Below are 20,629 nucleotides of genomic sequence, written 5' to 3' on the forward strand. Positions count from 1 at the left end.
GAAGAGACAGTGTCAATGTTTTGTGTCTTAAGTTAAGGCTTAGTCCTGCTCAGCTTAACTTCTATTAATTATATTTCAACTCATAGCAAGCAGAAATTAAGAAAGATGTGTCATGGTAAGTAATTTGCTCCCATTCCCTAATGCAATGTCACAATCTAGATCTTTCTTCTGAGAAGATTTAGTTGAAACTTCCATTCCTCACCTCTTGGTAAGAATACCATTTAATGTTCCATTAGTGAAGCAGAACATTTGGAAGACATAATGAAGAAAATTCTCAAAAGAACTCGAGGAAGACTTGAGGGAGGGCCCTGTTTTCATATTAATCTTGTGGTTAAGTTGGAGTCTGGGTAAAGTGGTAGAAATTCCTTTGTAATTTATCTGGCAGAGTAAGATTTCAGTCAGACAAGGTACTTACAATTGAGAAACCAGCTTCTCTCCAGCCATAAAGCATGCTAATTGGAAAGCTGTGGGCAGACTTCCTGCCAAAAAGCAGGGAATCTTCTCAAATATTAATGATACCCTCCTGCCAAACTTTTGGATGCTATCATGAATCTGGTGGCTTACAGCTTTATGTCACTTCATCATGTCTTTGATCTTGCTGTTGGTGTACCCCAAAGAAGTACTACTCTCTGTGGTGGGGCTGTGAGACACAGTGTAGAAGCACTTATGGGCTTGGGAGGGAAAACTGGTGTCTATGCAGGTGGACACATCCCATAAAGATGACCTGCATTACAAGCTGAAACAGATAACGATGAATACATTCCAGAGTCACACCAAACTCAGTAAGGACTTTAAATTGTTCTACAATCATAGAATGTGGATGGCATTGCTAGCAAACATAGAAGACAATGGGAATAAAGTCAATGAGTCATTCATTCAGAGATTATAACAGAAAATGATCATTCGGGAGAAGCAAGAAGTCTTCCAACTATGTTGGGAAAATGTTTTAAGGGAAGGATAGCATTGGCTATAAGGTGCAGCTGAGTGATCGCATACACAGTTTATGGGATGTTCAAGAGCTCCTAACTTATTTTTGAGCAGCTTAACGAAATTAATGCTGTTTCTCCAGATGCCTAATTCACTCCACAGAAGTGGTCTCCATCTCAAATCTCAACCAGAAGTTGATTTGGAAGCTGGCAGGCATGCATCCTTGGCAACTGAGACATCAGCAATGAGAGAAGAGCCTGCAACCTTCCCCTCTGCCCAGGAACAGGTCAGAACCTTGGCACTCCACTTTGGGAAGATTGCCAATTTCGAGTTTTAGGCAGCCCATATAAATGCTTTATCTGAACTGCCTATTACTTCATGGCTAAGGGCCTCTCCATTCAGCCAAAGTGGTCAGATAGACACTTGATGAGCATTTGGGTTGTTATGCCAAAGTCATTTTTGGCCTTCGTTTTTGGATACTTGTGAGAGCAATTGTCAACTCAGTTCCTTGAATAATTGATTGCAAAGAGGGTTCCTGTAGATGGAACTTAAAGTTCTTATGAAGGCATTCCAGAGCAGAAATTTCCATGGGGAATAATGGTATAAGAAAAGGTATAATAAATCCTCACATTTATATAGTACTTTATAGTTTAATACAATAGTTAAGAGCACAGGCACTGGAGTCAGACTGAATTAGGTTTTTGAGTTATGTTAACTCCTATGAAAATCAGTTGCTGAAATTCAGGTTCCATAGTTTCTTAAGGGCTTTGCTACTTACTGACTGTGTGGCTTCAGACAAACCTAACCTCTCCAATGACCCTGTTGGTAAAAATGGGTATAATAATGTCTATATAATAGGGTTGGTTTGAGAATTCAAAAATATACTATATGCAAAATAATACATGTAAATATATTTTATATTACAGCTCCTTGCAAGTAAGTAATCAACAGTAGGTGGCAAATCTATTTTATATATTATGAAGACCTGCACATGAACTCTCTAGAGTCAGAGATGGAATTTTATGAAGATGGTCCAGACAAATTTATCAAGTGAGCCAGGCAATTTAAGCTATCTTGAGATTAAACAAACAAGCAAACATGTAAATGGACCACGATGTCCATTGGTAAGGGACACCAATATACTCCAGCTTTTGGAGCATGAACAATATATTAGTCATCTATACATGCATGATTCAAGCTCAAGAGAGCAATTAAGTATTTCCTACTGCATTCACTATGTATGGCAAAGTAAGGGATTATGGTGTCAGGTAAACCTAATTTACATCTTGATTTGACTGCTTACTGACTGTGTGATCTTGGAAAAAATAATTTAACTTTTCTAATCTTTATTTATAAAATGAGAGTAGTAATAGTTCCTAGCTCACAGGGCTGAGAAATTCAATGAGACAATGCTTATACAGTGCTCAGCATAGAACCTGGCGTATGGTAACAATACAGTAAATATTAACTACTATTATTACACATAGAGAATAAAAGAGGACAGGAAGCAAAACAAAAATTTATTGACTACTGACTTCATGTAGGCCACTGTGCCAGATCCTTTATGTGGGTTATTCTTTTTTATTCTCTCAGCTTCTCTGGAGGATGGGCAGTATGGTTCTTATCTTTATAAACAAGGGATCTGAGGCTGAAAGAATTAAACAGTTAAACAGAGAGAGAGGCTAGACATATAAACTGCTCACGCTTTGCTTTAAAGGAATATGTACTCAGAGCCTACTCTTTGCCAGATACTATTCTAAGTACTAGAAACACCCCACCTCCTGTTTTCATAGCGCTTATTTGGTAGTGAGTGGAGAGCTGAGTTCAAAGAGGTACGAGGACGAGGAGTGTGAGAGCGTGGAGCATATGGATCATGAGAATCTTGTGGGCTACTGTGAGGATCTTGGCTTTGACTTAGGAGAATGCCACCTATAGGACCTCTGTACTTGTTTTAAAGGTATGTTAATTTTCTTGACATCTTTTGTTTTTTTTTTTCTTTAAAGAATCATCTTATTGGCTTTAATGTTTAGATTCTGGCTCAAGGGTCTATAACCCAGAACCCTTAAGGGGTATTGGAGGACCATAGAAGGCAACCACTGTGCAAGAGGCCCTGTGTGCATTCCCGGGTGGGCAACAGTGCTCCAGTTGGTGCCTCACCACCATGAAAGTTGTCTCAAGACATTGGACAGTCTCCTAATGACACTTTGGCTGAGTGACACAAGCAGTAGTCAAGATAAACCACAGGAAAGACAGAGGTGGGACACGACCTTGACTCTTTGACTAATAACAATATTTCATTTCATGATTCTCACCATTCTATTCCTGACTAGACTTGATTGCGCTTTGTGCACTGGTATGCCTCATATGGTGCTGCTGCCTTCACGAGGCCTAAGATTAGCAATTAGCTTCTCCTATGAACATTCAACCTCCACAGTGGAAAATCAATAAATCATGTTCGATAAAGAAATAGGGAATGCTTGAATAAATAAGTGGTTGAATAAATGCATCCTCCCTGCTATCAATCAAAACTTACATGCCCTGTGCAATTTCTTTAGTGAACAGACTATTTAGATATACCAATTTACTCAATAGCGTCCACAAAGACACAACTCTTAATGTCTTCACTTTATCCAAGACATATATTGTTAGGCATTCTAAAAACTGCTACAACCTAAAGGGATGATAATGCTCAGGGTGGAAATTATAGGCATCATGGAAGAATGGACAAAGAAATGGATTTTTCTGAACATAAATATATCTTTAAGTCAATTTTGGAATTTGACCATAAAATTCCCCTTAATAGGTACTTTCAAAAATGTTCTCTAAGACAAGAATATTTCCTGTATTGCCTAAGTTTATAAAATAAGAATATCTGGAACATGAAATCAATGGCTTGTTGTTTGGCCCGTCTTAGTTGTCAATTCAGAACACTCCATAGTAAATGTCTAAAAAATTAATAGGAAGAACAATCAAATTGGCACACAAAGTGGGGGGTCCTGGGACACAATCACGTTCTCAAGCCGCCCTCTTTGAAAGGGAGGAAAGGACTACTTGAATAATTGACTGGTCATCTGGCAAGATAGTGTTGCTTTCTCAGCTTTATAAATTAAACATGAGTGGCAGTAAAAGTACATAAAATATATGTTTGTATTCAACACACATGTATGAGTACATGCACCCCCATATGCATACTGGAGATTCTATTTGCTGCCATCAAAGTAATTGATTTTTCAATATGAGTAAGTGACCTTCACTGTACCCTCCAGGTGACTTGTTTTCCCAAGCACCTGAGCATTCCTTCCCCTGCTGAAAACACTCAGCACTAATCCAATGCCTCTCATTAAGTATGGTGAATGTTCCTTTTGACATAGTAAAACTAAAGCTAGTATAATTTGTGCATGCCAACGGGTAGACTTCCTTGCCGAAGGGGTTTTCCCTGCTGCATATGGAAGGTGCTTAACTTGTGTCCTCTTGCCAAGAGATGATGATCACGCACTGTATACAAATGCATAAACAATTTTATGGAGCGTGACATTCCCTGTGGGTCTCTGGAGATATTAACCAGAGTCCTCTCTTTTCCAAACTTGAAGTTTCCATGAATTGAGGAACATGTAACATCCTTCTCAACACAAGCACTGAGTCCTACATCTGCTATGACTGCAAAAGAGAAGCATAATCCATGAAATATCCTTTTAAAGGATATTATGAGCATAACCATTAGCATGGCAGAGAGTGATGTGATTTCTATAACTCTCTTTATCTCCCTCTCTTGACAGACATATATAGATATAAAGATATAGATATAGACTTAGACATTCAGAAAAGTTTTTATGCAAGCTAAAATTTGCCTTCCCCAGAACCGCAGAATCATTGCCAAAGTTTTGAGCATTAATGGTAATTCTGATGTGTATCTAAAATAGTTCTTTAACCTGCTAAACTTCAACCTTTCTATAAGGTAAAAAAGAAGAAGAAAGAAGAAGAAGAAGAAGAACAAGAACAAGAATAAGAACAAGAACAAGAAGAAGAACTTCTTTCACCTTGTCTCCCAAACCAGATTAAAGGATAAAACCCATAATGTGAAAGTACTTGGAAACAGGCAACACATTTCAGATCTTAGGGGTTAGAGGATTCGAATGTAAGAATGTAAATGTCTATAGCATATTTGCATGAGTTTCAACTTAGTAGAACCTTTAAAGAGAAATGTGTTCATCTCCACCCATAATTCTTAAAATTACTTTAAATTCTGCAGCTTGGTATTTGGTGCATTATACATGAGGTAGGACTAGTTTCGCAGCTGGACTTTATAGCATGGCAGTACTTAGAATATTTTTGTGGATAATGTAGTTCTCTTAAAGTTTTCTCTCCTTAAATTCTGAAAAAAAAAAAGATGATCAAAATATGAGTTTTCTATTTCCAACAAATCCTAAGTTGGTTTAGGACATATTTCAAGTAATGCTAAATGTCTTAGGTTCCCTTTTACATTTACAATGAGACCTTCACAGATTTAAACTCCAATTCACACTTAGGCTAATGTGAAGGGTCCAGAAGTGAAGTCCTGAAGAATGGTGTGAGAGAACAATCTAGTTCCTTATTCAGAAGAAGGTTCTCAAACATTTGGGAAAGTTAAAAATACTTCTGTAAGTAAACCCTGATTCAGCCAAATGACAGGTTGAGATTCAGAACTCAGTGACAGTGGGGAGGCCAGTTTCAGGGTGATAACCCTGCCCGGTTTCATGAGAAAGGGTTTTTTTTTCCCATATAATCCTCTCAAAGATCTGTTTGTAGGTGATATCGTTTCTATTTTTCAAATAAGAAAATCAAGGTTCAGTTATGTGATTATCATCTTTGATATCATTTTAATTTATATCCATCCTTGCAGATGAAATAACTGAAAGCAGCTAAATAAATACAAATATCTGTGTCCTAATTATTTTACAAATGATAAAATATAAGAGTTCTCGGGATCCCTGGGTGGCGCAGCAGTTTGGCGCCTGCCTTTGGCCCAGGGCGCGATCCTGGAGACCCAGGATCGAGTCCCACGTCGGGCTCCCGGTGCATGGAGCCTGCTTCTCCCTCTGCCTGTGTCTCTGCTTCTCTCTCTCTCTCTGTGACTATCATAAATAAATTTAAAAAAAATTTAAAAAAAAAAAGAGTTCTCACTAGTCAGTGTCTCAGCCTCTAGCTTCTTACTCCTCTGAGGCACAGCAGCAAACCATGTCAAGGCCATTTTAAACAGCCATATTATAAATTATTTTAAGGTATGTAGACTATACTAACTGTTGCAACCACTCAGTTTTGCGACTGTGGCATGAAAGCAGCAATTGACAATTCATAAGCAAATGGACATGACGATGCTCCAATAAAACTTTTTTTTTTTTTTTTTTTTTTTTTTACAAAAACAGCCAGCAAGCCAGACTTGACTATAGCTTATCAACCTTTGATCTATGGTCTCTTGCAAATGTCCTAAGTTCTTTCCTTCCAAATTCCATTTGAAGCTCACTTCCACCAAATGTCCTCTAAGCAGCTATAACTAATAATCAGCCCAATAGGTCAAAAATGTTCACACTCTCACATGTTTTATAAACATTTTTTGTGAGTTTATCTGTGTATTATTTTATTGCCTGCTTTACAAAATATTTTATAACTTACTATTTTTCTTTTTAGGTTGTATCTTTAAGGACATAGGGCCTGTCTTCCTACATTTACGGAGATTGCTCATATAATAAATCCATTACGCTGCTGAGTATTCAGTAAATGTGGTTGAATACTGAAAGAGAATAAAAGGGTCCAAATTTATTGTGAATTAAAAGAAAAATAAGGATGCACAACTTGTGTGGGAACGATTACAGAAACCCTTAGAAATCTGAAAATAATGGAATTATATGGTCAGTGACATTTTCTTTAAAATCCTGTGTTTGGACAGAAGGTCTACAAATACTTTATTTTGGAGGAAATTGTTCTTTGTCCCATAATAGTCACTATGTCATTGCATTACCACCTCCGAGGTATACCATTGATACTGCTTTCTATGTAAAACCATCATGAGTAGACAACTACTAGTCAATTTGCTGTTTTAGGTTGTCTCTCAGTTTGGGAATATTTTTGGCCTTCATTAAATGCCAATATAATACACTATGTGGAATCCTATAAATAAAAAATGTACTTGGGCCAGTTTAGCTGTAGTTCTTGGTATCTGTCAATTTGATTCAACTTCAATTTCAATAACTTTATTGTCATGACAAAGTAAACATGAGCTCAAGAGTTGCCAAAGTCAATAAATCAACATTTGGGTCTGGAGAAAGCCTCTGTATGGTTTTTCTCACAATTTTAAATGAGGGATAGACCAATTGACACATATTTAGAAAAACTCTTTTAGCCTTGTATAAAAATACTGCATTAAGGTGAATTCTCTCCTATAGGCCAGCATAGAGAAATGCTCTCATATGTTAGGTTTGCTTTCATGGGCCAATCAGATACAGATTTTGTTGCCATTGCCAACCCTATGACCAGGAAGAAGAGATTTTCATGCATATCACACTTAAAAGTTATGAGTATTCCTGTGGCTGTTGCTGCCATTGCATAGACCTGAGGTGAGGAAACATTTTGTAGGGAACCACATAGTAATACTTAACCTTGAGAATCTTTATAGTTTCTAGCACAACTATTCAATTCTGCCATTATGGTAGGAAAATACTCATAGAGAAAACTTTAAAGAATGGACAAAAATGTGTTTCAATAAAAATCTATTTACAAAAATGTACAACTGACCCATAAGCTATAGTTTGTGAACTCCTGTTATAGATCTTCCATCATAAATTGGTCTAAGAACTTTATAAATTTTTCACTTTTTTATCGCCTGAACCACATTTTGAACTCCTATATGTTTATTTTTACATTCACTTTGGTAACATGAATAACACTTGTAAATTACTTGACCAGTATCTGGATTGTTTGTGTCTGATCCTAGACCCTAGGATCTAGTTGGTACATCATAAATATTTGTGGAAAAAATTAGTTACTGGGTATATGTACTATTATAGGACCTAGAAGGTAAAGTACATCACTCAAGACTAAAAGTGTGCCCTAGGACACTGGGAATACATAATGGGTCTGTTTTTACTTTTCTCTATCCAGAAGCATTCCTAGGATAGATAGAATTGTATATGGTTCCTAGGCTTTTTGTTTTGTACCCCCTTGAAAGTTTAGCCAAGAGTTGAAGAAAAAAGGTGGATATTAGCAACTAATCTAATTTTTAAAGGATCTATGGTTCAAAAGCAATAGTTCATAAAACAGTTGCAATATAACCATGAACAGGAAAGAGTGTAAGACAGAGTAAGCAAAGCATTCTACTATATTTCATAATGAACCAAGAAGCAATAATGTGATATCTTTTTTTCTCTCTAATTCCACTTTTGGTAGTCTCTTCAGTTGATATCTTCAATTGAGCACATACTCTGTGAGAAGCAAAATTCTAGACTTTGAAGGAAGTAGAGAAGGAAAGAGATAACTGCTGCCTCTGATATTCTCTATTTACTTGTGGAGGAAGTTAAGTAATGTAATGATTAACATAGAAGTAACAAAAGAGTGGAAGGGCAAAGGAGAAAATAAGCTTTAGATTATCTTGATTTCTCCTACTACTGAGGGAGAACCCTGTCCACATCATTTAAGTTTTCCTGTGGCACAGCAGTGTCTTTTGTCAGTCTTTATTTTTTATTCCAAGACCCAATTAAAATTCTTATTTGAAAGCTAAGCTATAACAAATCTTATTGGGCCTATCTTCAAATATCAAGAATCTAATCTCTCCTTACCACTTCCAATGGTACTGTCTTGGTCCATGCTCCTGTCCTTTCTCACCCTGAACAATGAGATTCTAACTGGTCTCTCTGCTTCTGTCTTGCTCTCTTCCCAAGTCTTGACCATTTAAAATGTGAGTTTGATGATATCATCTTTCCTCCTATCTCACTCATAATCATAATCTTCCTATTGATTGACCAGGCCCTATATATGTTCTTCCTACCCATGACCTTTCTAGCCTTACACCTTACCAATCTTCTCCAGCCACATTTTACTTAGTGTTCTGTAAGAATAATAGGAATGCTCATGCCTATCTCCATCCATGTTTCTTGTCTTGATATTATCCATTACATGCATATCTATGACATACTTTATAAGCATTAGGATATTACAACATTATGAAAATAGAGATATATCTATTAACTCCTATGTCCTAAGTGCATAAGCCATTTCTTTATACACAGTAGGCTTTTCTCATGTGGAGGGGATGAAATCAACTAATAAGTAATACATATTATTACTGTTCACCAACTATTTCCATTTCCCTTCCAGGCACATGGTTAGGAGTTAGGGATGACTATGGGATTTGCTTTCACACAGGAAATGTAAGCAGAAGTAGCATATGTCTCTTCTTGGCAGAGATTCTAAGATACAGTGTGCAATTTATGCAATTCGCCATACTTTTTTGGTGGATATGTATATCAAAGGAAAGCCCCTTAGGTTATCTCTGAATGACTATTGAAGAAATTTCTTGCCTGATTACATAGGACATGTAGTTTGAGCAAGAAATAAACTATTTTTAGCAACTGTGATTTGGGATTATTTTGTTCCAGCAGCATAACTTAACCTAAACCTAACTGATACAGGAACATTTTTAATATTTCTTCATATATAGAGCATCCTCCCTATATGCTACCCCAGTAATCCTCTGATATTTCAGGGGCCTGAAAATGTGTATATACTACTTAGAAAGCAGAGCTAGGAAAGCCTTCACCCTGTTTTCTTTAAATCAATTAGACAAAGAGAGAACTTAGCCAGCACTATAGAGTCTAAAGGAATATCATTCTTGTCCTTCTTAATCCCACCTAGAAAGATGAAAGTAATATCAGACAGAGCTGTGCAGATATCTCTGATGTATTTGGGAGGCTTTTGTGAGTGAAATGAACATGCATGGAAGTAATGGAGGATGTTGCTTTTTCCCATAAATCACAATACATAATTAATATTAATATAGTTTCCATAAATGACTACTGTATAGTATGAATAGAGCTTAAAGATTGCTCTTGTCATATGAAATGTTATTTAATAAAGTTTTATAAATAATGATTATCCTCATTTTAAAAAAAATATGTAACATGAGCAACCAGGGTTGTACAACTACTAAAAATCATAAACTAGACTCAATTACAAGGGATTTTAACAGCAATATTTTGTTCTCATAGTTACTCATACACATATATTTATTACATACTTGCTATGTTTAAGTACTGGGCTCATTTATAATTTAAGTATTTGGGTCCTTCCCTATGTCTACAGAAGAATAAATTTCAATGAGAGCAGATAGAACAGATTGCCTAGTGCAGAATTTCAATATCCAGAAACCACAGTTAATTAGAAGCTCTGCACATTGCTGGGGTCTTATGATCCTACAACTCCTAACAGAGGGCACAGAGAGAGTGCTCAATAATCCTTGCTGATGAAGATAACCCTGGGGTTTCCATGGTCATAAAGTGCCACCCGATAATGCAATAAGCACCAGATCATTTGGGTTCAAAGTTGGTGTTAAGAACTGAACTGGGTCCCCTTTAAATTCATACATCAAAGTCCCAACCCCCAGGACTTCAGAATGTGCCCATATTTGGAGATAGGTTTTTTTAAAGAGGTAATTAAATTACAATGAAGTCATTAGAGTGGCCTTAATCTAATATAATTGGTGTCCTTATAAGGAGAGGAAATTAGAACACAGATGCACACAGAGGAAAGATCATGGGAAGACACACAGAAGAGATAGCCATCTACAAATTAAGCAGAAAGGCCTCACAAGACACCAAGTCTGCCAACACCTAGATCTCAGACTTCTAAGTCTCCAGAACTGTGAGAAAATGAATGTCTGTTGTTTAAGCCACCCAGGCTGTGGTTCTTTGTCATGGCAGCTCCAGCCAACTAACACAATTCAACTGCTCAATTGACACAGTTGAACTCAAAGGTATGCATTCTAATTCATAATAAAAATGCTTATTTACATGCCAAAGTGCTTAAGGTAACACTCATGAGGTCTGAAGAGGCTGGAATATAATCAAACAGTATCAGGCTCCATAAATATTCATCTGTCTCTATGCACAGTCTTGATACTGACATGTAATGATACATTCCTCCTTTCACTTACACGTGTAATTTTTACGAATCCTGGTCTACAATCCTAGATGTGAAAAAAAATTTACCTTTATTCTTAAATTGAAATGAATCTCTCCACCTCATTTGGTTATGATGGAATAAAATGAATTTCAGCCCAGCTGGGGCTCCTGTACCCTTTCCCTAGAATTGTATCAATTTTTCAGGGATTTAAGAGGTATTTGGTGATGGGTGGGCTTATACAGTATTACAGAGAAGAGAAGATCATTTCTCAACATGTTCATTTTCATCTGTTATGAAGATTGCTACTATATTGTACCTCCCTCCTGGCTTTTGGATCTTCTGAGTCTGAATATTTTTCAGCTAATATTGGATCATCTGGCATTCAGGAATCCCAATATTATTGGGTCATGCTGTTTCTTGGGAACTACTGATTGAAACTTTTAGTTCATGCACAATACTGATTTTCTTCCTATCAATGTTAAAGAACATTTTGTTTAGGATGCCTAACAATAGAATATACTTCCCATCCTTGCAACCAAATGTAGTGATGTGACTAAATCCTGGCCAATTAAGATATATGTGGAAGTTGTTGGATGGGACTTTGAAAGGGGACATGTTCTTTTCTTATCTCCTTTGTTTTTAAAAATATGAATCTGATGCTTCATGCAGTCATTTTGGAGCACAAAAAAAACCTGACAAGGATGGTGATAAAGAAACTTGACCCAATGATCATGGGGCTACTATAATTCAACTTCTTGAGTAAACAAACAAACAAACAAACAAAACTCTCTAATTTGTCTAAATCTCCCTTATTTTGGCATTTTGTAATATACAGATGAATTAAATTCTAATTGACCTCTGTTTCTTAGGAATAAACTCTTAGACCTACCATGAGATGATTTTTACTCTGAGATCTTGTCTTATCTTGGATCTACTTAGGAATGGAGCACAAATGCCCCTTCTCTCAGATTTTTTTAAAATATACCTTGTTTTGTCTTTGTTTTTTAAAATGTGTTCTTCCTAAGGCATGGTCCCTGAAAGACTGAGTAGCTATTGGCCACCTTCTCAAGGAAATACTGGCATACAATTCCTTATTCCTTCCTCTGCAATCGACCCTCTCTGTCTACAACCAATGTTATCATTTTCTATTCTTCAGGGTGCAGGTACTTAAGAGCATATGGTATGGGGTCAGACTGCCAAGGTTGAATACTGGATCTGCCATTTAGTGCATGTGTGAACTTGGAATGTCTCTCTGTGCCTTAATTTTCCCGTCTATAAAATAAGCAGTACACAATTCATACAGAAATTGTAAGACAATCTTCAGAAAATACTTAGAAGTGTGTCTGCAATCTAGCAAGTGCCCAACATATTTTAGCTATCATCATCCCGTCATTTTTGAGAACATAAACTTGTATTTATACATAATCAGGTATAGCATCAAAAATATTGTGTTTTTAAAAGACTTTGCAATTGCTTAGAGGAACTAAACCTGAAATAGACAAAGAAATATGTTATTCCCTATTGAACACTCCCTCGGGAACAATGAGAATCAGCATACCTGACTAATTGTAAGAAAGACCACTGTATATAAGCAAACACAAAGGGGAAAATGGTAAACTTAAAAAATAATATCTACTTCATACTAAAATTTCCTTTTAAAATATTTAATATTTAATATTTAACACAAATCTATTGAGAAAGCCATTGCATGAACCACAATACGGTATTGTAGAAAGAGCCTAGAATTTAATAAGGGGATCAACTCTCCCAGTTTTCCCAGGATTGACAGGATGCAAGACTTTCAGTGTCAAAATGGAAAGCTCTGGAAAACTGACCACCCTGGATTTATATCAGATAGATCTGGGACTAAAACCTGGTATCTCCATTTCCTAATGGAGGGATCTAGTATAATCCTTCTCTTCATGCCATTCCATACCGAAACTAATATGCTTCACCTATTTGGTTCTCAGTTTATTCATCTAGAAAATGGGAATAATATTATAATGAATCTTGTGCAAAGAATTTCGCATAGAGAAATGATAATTATTAGTAGTAAATATTATTTCCCTCCACTCTACATTCTTGAAGACTACATTCCCCTCATAATAAAACCAAGGAATTCAGAGAGAACTCACTATCCAGGTGTTTTTAGTTACGTACGACCTGAATGAAACTTTTAACAAAAACAAATGACATGCTGCTCCTTCAATGATGATATGCAGAAACCTTCCATAAAAGACCCTATTTTAAAACCAATGAAAAGAAACTCCATCACTCTAGTTGAATGAATATAGTCATCAGCAACTGAAAATGGAAATTAGTTAGCAGAGGGTCCCTGGAAACCTGTGGAGAAATGACTTAATAATCACGGTGACTGAGACAGAGGTTTCCTTTTTTACCATAGCAAATAAAAAGAAATGTGAAAAATATACTTCCTCGGGCTTTTAGAAATAGCTTATTTAAAACTAACTTATTTATAATAGATACTTACAATTGAAAAGTGACTAGGGAAAAAATAATCTGAATTCAGAAGAGGATGTTGAACCATATCGTACTGATCCTAGTACATCTATTTTAATAAGTATAAACATTCAGTTACCCATTATGGTCATGAGGTCCAGTTTCCCTCTTAATCAACTATTCCACCTATTGAGAAAATACTCTTTATCTGCCACTAATTTTCCTAAGAAAGACGGTTTTCTATACCATTCATTCCCTTGTCCTATCTTTGATTTGTTATGGGACCCCAACTTAGAGGAGAATTTACTTTGGTAGGTACATAGTAGCCCCTCTCCCAACCCTGAACTCCTGACTGCCCAATATACACACAGAAATGAGATCTTTCTCTGCAAATTGAACTGTGCAACTTATATAGGATGTATTTGAATAGAGACATACCAGGTCATCTTAGAAAAATATAGTGGGTCTCTGGTTGGTAAAACCAAACTATAACCCTGTAAATTATATTTAAAAAGATAAAGAATGAATCTACCAAAAGAAAAATTGGTCAATCACAGAAGCAAAGGAAAAGGAGTCAGTGAGTCAATCTTTGGAAGTATCCATATAAAAACCTTCAAAATCAGAACACTTGGTTTGGCCAGTCTGAATAGTCCTCTTCACAGAGCATGATGAAATTAGACATTGGTCTTATTGTAGTGATGAAGCCCAGTTTCTGGAGAAAATATTTTCCTCATACTAAAGACCACCATATTGATTTTATTGGTTACTTGCCACTTCTTTTAAAAATATTTTAGCTTGTTTGGTAGTCTGCTCAGGCTACTATATAGAATGCCACAGACTGTGTGGCTTAAACAACAAAGATTTATTTTCTGAGTTCTGGAGACTAAAAAGTCCAAAGGTCAAGGTTCCAGCAAGGTTGGTTTTGGTGAGACCTCCCTTGCTGGCTTGTAGGAGGCTACCTTCTCACTGTATCCTTACATGGCCTTTTCTTCCTACACACACACTCCTGGTATTTCCTCCTCTTTTTATAAGGACACTTCCTTAATCTTTATTATCTCATTAAAGGGTTTATCTCAAAATATAGTCACATTGGGAGTTCAACCTTCAACATGTGAATTTAGGGAAACATAATTAATTTCATGTATTATATAAACTGTGATATCTGTGTGAGTTGGCCCAAATCATTTAGGTCAGTTTATTTCTTATTTATTTATTTATTTATTTATTTATTTATTTATTTATTTATTTATTAGAGAAAAAGAGATAGTATGAGTGGGAGGGGCAAAGGGAGAAAGAGAGAGAGATAATCCCAAGCAGATTCCATGCTGAGATCATGACTTGAACTGAAGCCAAGGGTTGGATGCTTAACTGACTGAGCCACCCAGGCACCCCTAGGTCAGTTTATTTCTATGATGCCAAAATAACTTATTCTACTAATTTGATATTAGTTAGATACTTTTGATCCAGTTAATATTTTCAAAATACTGCCCATGTTCACCAAAACTACTGAGAAATTTGCTAAAAATTCAAGTTTCTGGACCTCACTCAATACCTGCTGAATCAATCTCTTGTGACTTAGGGAAAGAAATTATTCTTTTAAATTACTTACCCAGATATTTATAAAATTATATTTCAAAATATGGAAAACCAACTATGGATAGATTATTCTAGGTTCAGTTAGTTTTGAATTTCAAGATATTAGTAAAAAAAAATGTTCCTAGGACACAAAATAGAAATATGAATCATAGACTACAGGCCTGGATATGTCTGGATTTATATATTAAGACTTCCAGAATGCACCCCATACAAAATAAGTTCCTTATCATGGTATGCCATATCACTTAAAATCTGATAATCAGGTCTTGGTTACCTCTGAGTTTTAGAAAGCTCCAAAGGGCATCTTCCTTTCATGTCTCAAAAGGAGGAAGGGTCTAAACTCATAAAAATAATATCTGATTATTAATCCATTCAATATCATATATCCTGACAACCTTCCAATAATCCAAATGGTTAAGTTACAGGAATAGAAGAAATGGAGGATGAGTCTTATCATAGACTAGTGGTCAGCATGTAATATCAAGTCATAATTTTCACCCAGAGGTAACCAATATTTCCATTGAGTTTAAGCAGCTTGCAACAACCCAGCCTTAACTCTGGGCAATCTTACCCTGAACATTCATCGAGTATAGAGACCTACATTCACAAATCTAAATGTTCAAAAGTTTTATGTTAAACTCATAAGCCATTAAATAAAGTATATTTAGTGCAGTGGTATGAGAATGCATGTTTAACAACTGGCTCTCTCAAGGGGATGTAGAAGTGACAGGGACGTTGATCTGTAGCATTTGCTCATTTCTATGCTGTAGATATTCCCATTGTAGCCAGTTTCAATGACCCAACATGACACCACTGAACATGGGGCTTAGAAACGGTGGTAGTAGTCACTTCCTCTGAAACTTTGTAAACTGCTTCTGGCATACCGCTGAATCCATCTTCCTTCCTTAATGGACATACCTTCACAGCAACCTCTAATGCCAAGTTCAAATTTTTTGGGTCATGAACTTCTGATAATTCTATACCAGAAAAATGGGCCCCTTCTACCACTGGCCTCTGGCAATACACCTTATGTCCAGAAATGATCTGCCCCTTCTTCTTCCACACCTGGGTCCATCTTTTACAGTGAGGAGTCCTACATGTTATATGTTGACAACCCAGACATATCCCTATGCTTCATCTGCACTGATCCTATGCAGCCCCCTTTCCTGCAAACGGCTGCCCCTTGGACACCTCTTGTTGAAAGCACACATGCATCCTGAAACAAGGATTTGGGACCACTTGGAAGGAAATCCCAGGACTTGAGGTACTTGTGATTTTTTTTTGGTGAGAGTGGTGGTATTATGGGCTCTTGTGCAGTCATGATGCTCCCTAGGTCCTATGGATATCTCACTTCATGGAGAAAAGTCTGACTCAGGATGGTCAGAGAAGAGGTTTTTAAAGGTTGGACCCAGGGCAGTGTCCCCTTGCCTGAATCTGAGACTGAGACTAAGGCCCCGAGAGCAATAAACCTCAGGCACTATTCCATAAATCTCCAGGCACAAATGCTCTCTACAATATTGATTAATCAACTTGAGCATCTGATTAGCCAGTGATAAGACTTTCTGAGTTATGAGAGCCGCAGCAACATTAGGTAGCCTGGAACTCCTTAAATGTGGCAGTAGGACCTGTGAGAAGAAACTGAGATTCCTACATGTTCTAGAGGAGCCCTGTCTAATCTTAGGAATAATTTCTAATATGCTCTCTAGTTTTATCCCACCAAGTTTTCAACCTTCCTTATGCTTCAGCTGTTGCCAGCGTAAGCAATGTCTAAAGGTGCCAGGATATTTCTTAGTATTCTATCCTTGCAGGAAATGCTAATTCATCTGAGGCCCTCCTTTCTCTCTTGCCTCTGGTCCATGCTACACCTCTGCCTGGGTGATCCCTATTCAGCTTTCCAGATATTATGTAGGTCCTATCCCAAATTCGAGAACTTCTCAAATTTTTGAAACAAATTCCTTTAACCCAAAGCAAACTGACCATAGTTCTAAAGACCTAGGATACAGGCCCACAAGGGTGAATTCTGCTTCTTTATTTTTTTTTCTTAAGATTTCCTGTTTTATCTTTTAAAAATCAACATTAGCAATATTAAAAATCATACCCTCATCATGATTGTTTTTACAGCCTTATGTGTCTGTCTTATGCATTTGATAGGCTCTAGGTTCCTTGAGGAAAAATTTTCTGTCATACTCATCTTGTATCATCAGCATTTAGCAATGTCTGGTACATTGTAAGACTCAATAACTCTTTATCAAGTGAATAAATAAATGAGTGATTGAGCAATTAATGAGGAAGGAAAGAAAGAAGCAAGAAAGAAAAGAAGGGGTAAAATAATGGAGGAAAAAAGGAGAAAAATTATATCAATGAATAAATTAAAGGATCTCAGAAAATAATTTGTTATAGTTTGGGGATAATTACCACAAGGACTTTTGTGAAGTATCAGGAATAATTTAATCTTGCAATCTAAATAATTAGAATTTATAATATTCTATTTCTGTATATTGTTGAGTAGCAAAGTACTAAACAGTATAAATGTTCGTGGATAGGATGATTTTAGTGTAATCTGACAATGTCAGTAAAGCAAAGTTAAAGCATAGGCTGCTGAACGAAAGTCCCAAAGTCCACAGATGACAATCTTGGTGGCCTCATTTTGTGAAAAGTCCTTGATGAAAACATAAGGTGTCATACTGAAGAAATAAAAATTTAGTGCTCACTTTTTCACCATTAAATATCATTAAGGAGTCTTGTCAGATGCTGTTTTGTTGGTACTTCTGTTTCTAAAGCATGCTTTTAAGGGCACTGGTATAAGTTGACAAATTACTAACTACTTAGCAGACACATGGAAGTTAAGAAAATTTAAATTGACAAAGAACTGATATCTAGATAATCAGAAGTCTACACAAATAGTTTAAACAAAACCACTGATAATGAAGGTACTGGAAACCCATTTTCCCCCAATAGAAATATATTTATTGTTGATATTTTTAAATGATAAGTTTAACATGCACTCATAAAAAGTGTCAATAAGAAATAGTTTTGTGTATTTCCTTCCACATTTTCCTGTGCACGTGCTGCATGCATGTATATTCAATTTTGTTTTTAAAGATTTTATTTATTTATTCATGAAAGACAGAGATAGAGGCAGAGACACAGGCAGAGAGAGAGAAGTAGGCTTCCCATGAGGAGCCTGATGCCAGATTTGATCCCAGGACCCAGGATCACCCATGCAGATGCTCAGCCACTAAGCCCCCCGTAATAATAATTGTATCATATTTTACCTTCCAGTTTATTGAAGTACCTTCATCTTGAGGGATATCTAAAAATTCCCCATTTGTTTCCCAACCTATTTTTATCTTGAAACTGATGAATATTTTTGTTCATGTACACATCTCTCTGGACTAACCCAATTTAGATAGATTTCTAAAAGTTGAACCCTTATCACACGTAAAATTTGACTTAATATTTAAGATTTCAAAGATTATTTTCAATAACATGAAGTCACCAGAAATGCCTGTTTTCTACCTCTGGGATATATCCTGCATATGACTCCTTATCACCACTTCTGCCATTTTCACCCTGCTCCAAACCTTCATTATCTCTTTCCCGGACCCTTGCAAGTGCTGCCTTCTACATATGTTTCCATGCCATGAATTCTCAACATAGAAGCCAGAGTGACTCTTAAAAATCGTGAGTCAGATCATGTAATTTCCCTGTGAAAAAAATCTCCAATGGCTTCTCCTATCACTTAAAGTATAGCCCGATTCCCCTATTCTGATTAAAACCCTGAAGGATCCCTGTCTAAATCCCTGCTTAAATCCTTAACTTTTTCTTGCACCATTCTTCCCATTCTCTCAATGGGCTTCTTTTCTTTTGTAAAGGAAGCTAAAGGCTGTCCCTCCCTTTGGTCTTTGCACTTGCTCTTCTCTCAGCTTTAGATGCTCTTATCCTTCCTTTGAAGATGGCTCAGTCCACCTGGTAATTCAGATCTTAATGTCAACTCCTTAGAGAAGTCTTCTCTGACCATTCATAAAAACAGCCTTCCGGTCCTTCTCTAACATGTCATGTATTCTGTGTCTCAGTTAAGCATTTATCACTGTGTGCAATTTTTGTGTATTTCTTTATTTACTTGTTTAAAGGCTGGCTCTCTCCCCAATGGAGCAACATTTCTATAAGAACAGAAAGTGTTTGTCTCTTTATTCTTTACAATACCTGGAAGGTCGTAGGAGCTCAATATTTTTTAACTGAATTCATGTTGTTCCTGGAGTGTTTCCTCTTAAACTTAAGAGGTGCATTGAGATGAAGAGTATAAGCTGGAAAATAAGTGTTCATTAAAAACAAATCAGATCTGTATTGGAATAAAATTGTTTTCATGAAAACATTTATCCAGGAAGGGCAAGGATAAGGTAGTTAAGTACATATTAACTGTTATACTTTGTGAGCATATGGCAACCTTTATAATTGAATCTGGATTTTTAAAAACTCTTCTTTAAATGGTAGGCCATTAAGGGACACATATAAGAACCTGTAGTCCAAACTTTGGCACACTGATGACATCATGGTTCATTTTATGGAGATGCCATGCAAGTTTTGTGCAACTCTGGATTTAAGACGCTGCAGGTCAGAGTTATTTCATTGTACTCAAGTGAATTGGATAGCTTTATATGCTTCAGTGGTATTCCTGATTTGGAGAAAACTCTAGAGGCATTCCTCAGAAATATCAAGGATCTCTTTGTTAAGAAGATTAAGGAGATTGTTAAGATTTGCCCATTTATATTTTTCTTTACTAAAATATTGTATGCTCTTTCAAGGCTAGAACCTGTGCCATATATTTCTGGTAACAGAAAAAAAAAATAATTGAATTAAGTACATTGCAATTCTTTATTCCTTGGCATTCACATTCTAATGATCAACCAGGCATGTTGTTTTCTATATTGTGTGTTATTATCAATCAGCACTCTATCAGACCATCAATAAAATAGTCTAAGAACTACTCTGCAGATGGATCTAGAGAGGTGGGTCAGTAATGTGTGACTAACCTCTTTCCTTTAGTCCCCACATGAATGATCTAAATACCACAAAGAAATTCAGCCCAATGTGGCATCTCAATAGTCTGGTTCTCTTTGGTTTATCAGAGACCCTGAGCTTGGGCATGGCTCCAGCTCTGGGAGTAACTTATCCTAGTACCTATTAAGCTATGAGATGTGAGTCCTTGTCTCACTTTCCCGCTTGAAGGCATCCGTTTATGCTTATTTTCATCCTTCAATTGATGGATTGATATAGAAACTTAAATACGTCATTTGTTTTCCATCCATTCCCTTTGTAGCAGTTGTGGATTCACTTCTGGAGCCAGAGTGAGTCCAGGGTGATTTTAAAGTCTAATAAAGCAGGGAAAATCTCTTCTCCCGGTTGGATTTTTTTTTTTTTTACATGTTTGTTAATATGCAGCAATCGGGGGAGAGATGAAGTCTGTGGCTCATTTTCAAGGGAGGAATCCAATTTG

The 20,629-nt window shown here is 36.5% G+C and overlaps 1 long non-coding RNA gene across 1 annotated transcript in view; it reads right to left on the reverse strand.

Annotated features, from left to right (window-relative positions):
- Positions 1–2,454: 2,454 nt before the first annotated feature.
- Positions 2,455–20,629, reverse strand: part of LOC140623083 (uncharacterized) — a 252,763-nt gene continuing 234,588 nt past the window's right edge. The window contains exons 5-7 of the long non-coding RNA XR_012022758.1: positions 6,577–6,694; positions 5,163–5,299; positions 2,455–2,575 (exon numbers count right to left, since the gene is read on the reverse strand). This is a non-coding gene — a long non-coding RNA (uncharacterized lncRNA). The remainder of the gene's footprint in view (positions 2,576–5,162; positions 5,300–6,576; positions 6,695–20,629) is intronic.

This window comes from Canis lupus, chromosome 2 (assembly GCF_048164855.1).
Source record: "Canis lupus baileyi chromosome 2, mCanLup2.hap1, whole genome shotgun sequence".
In the NCBI taxonomy this organism is placed as follows: Eukaryota; Metazoa; Chordata; class Mammalia; order Carnivora; family Canidae; genus Canis; species Canis lupus.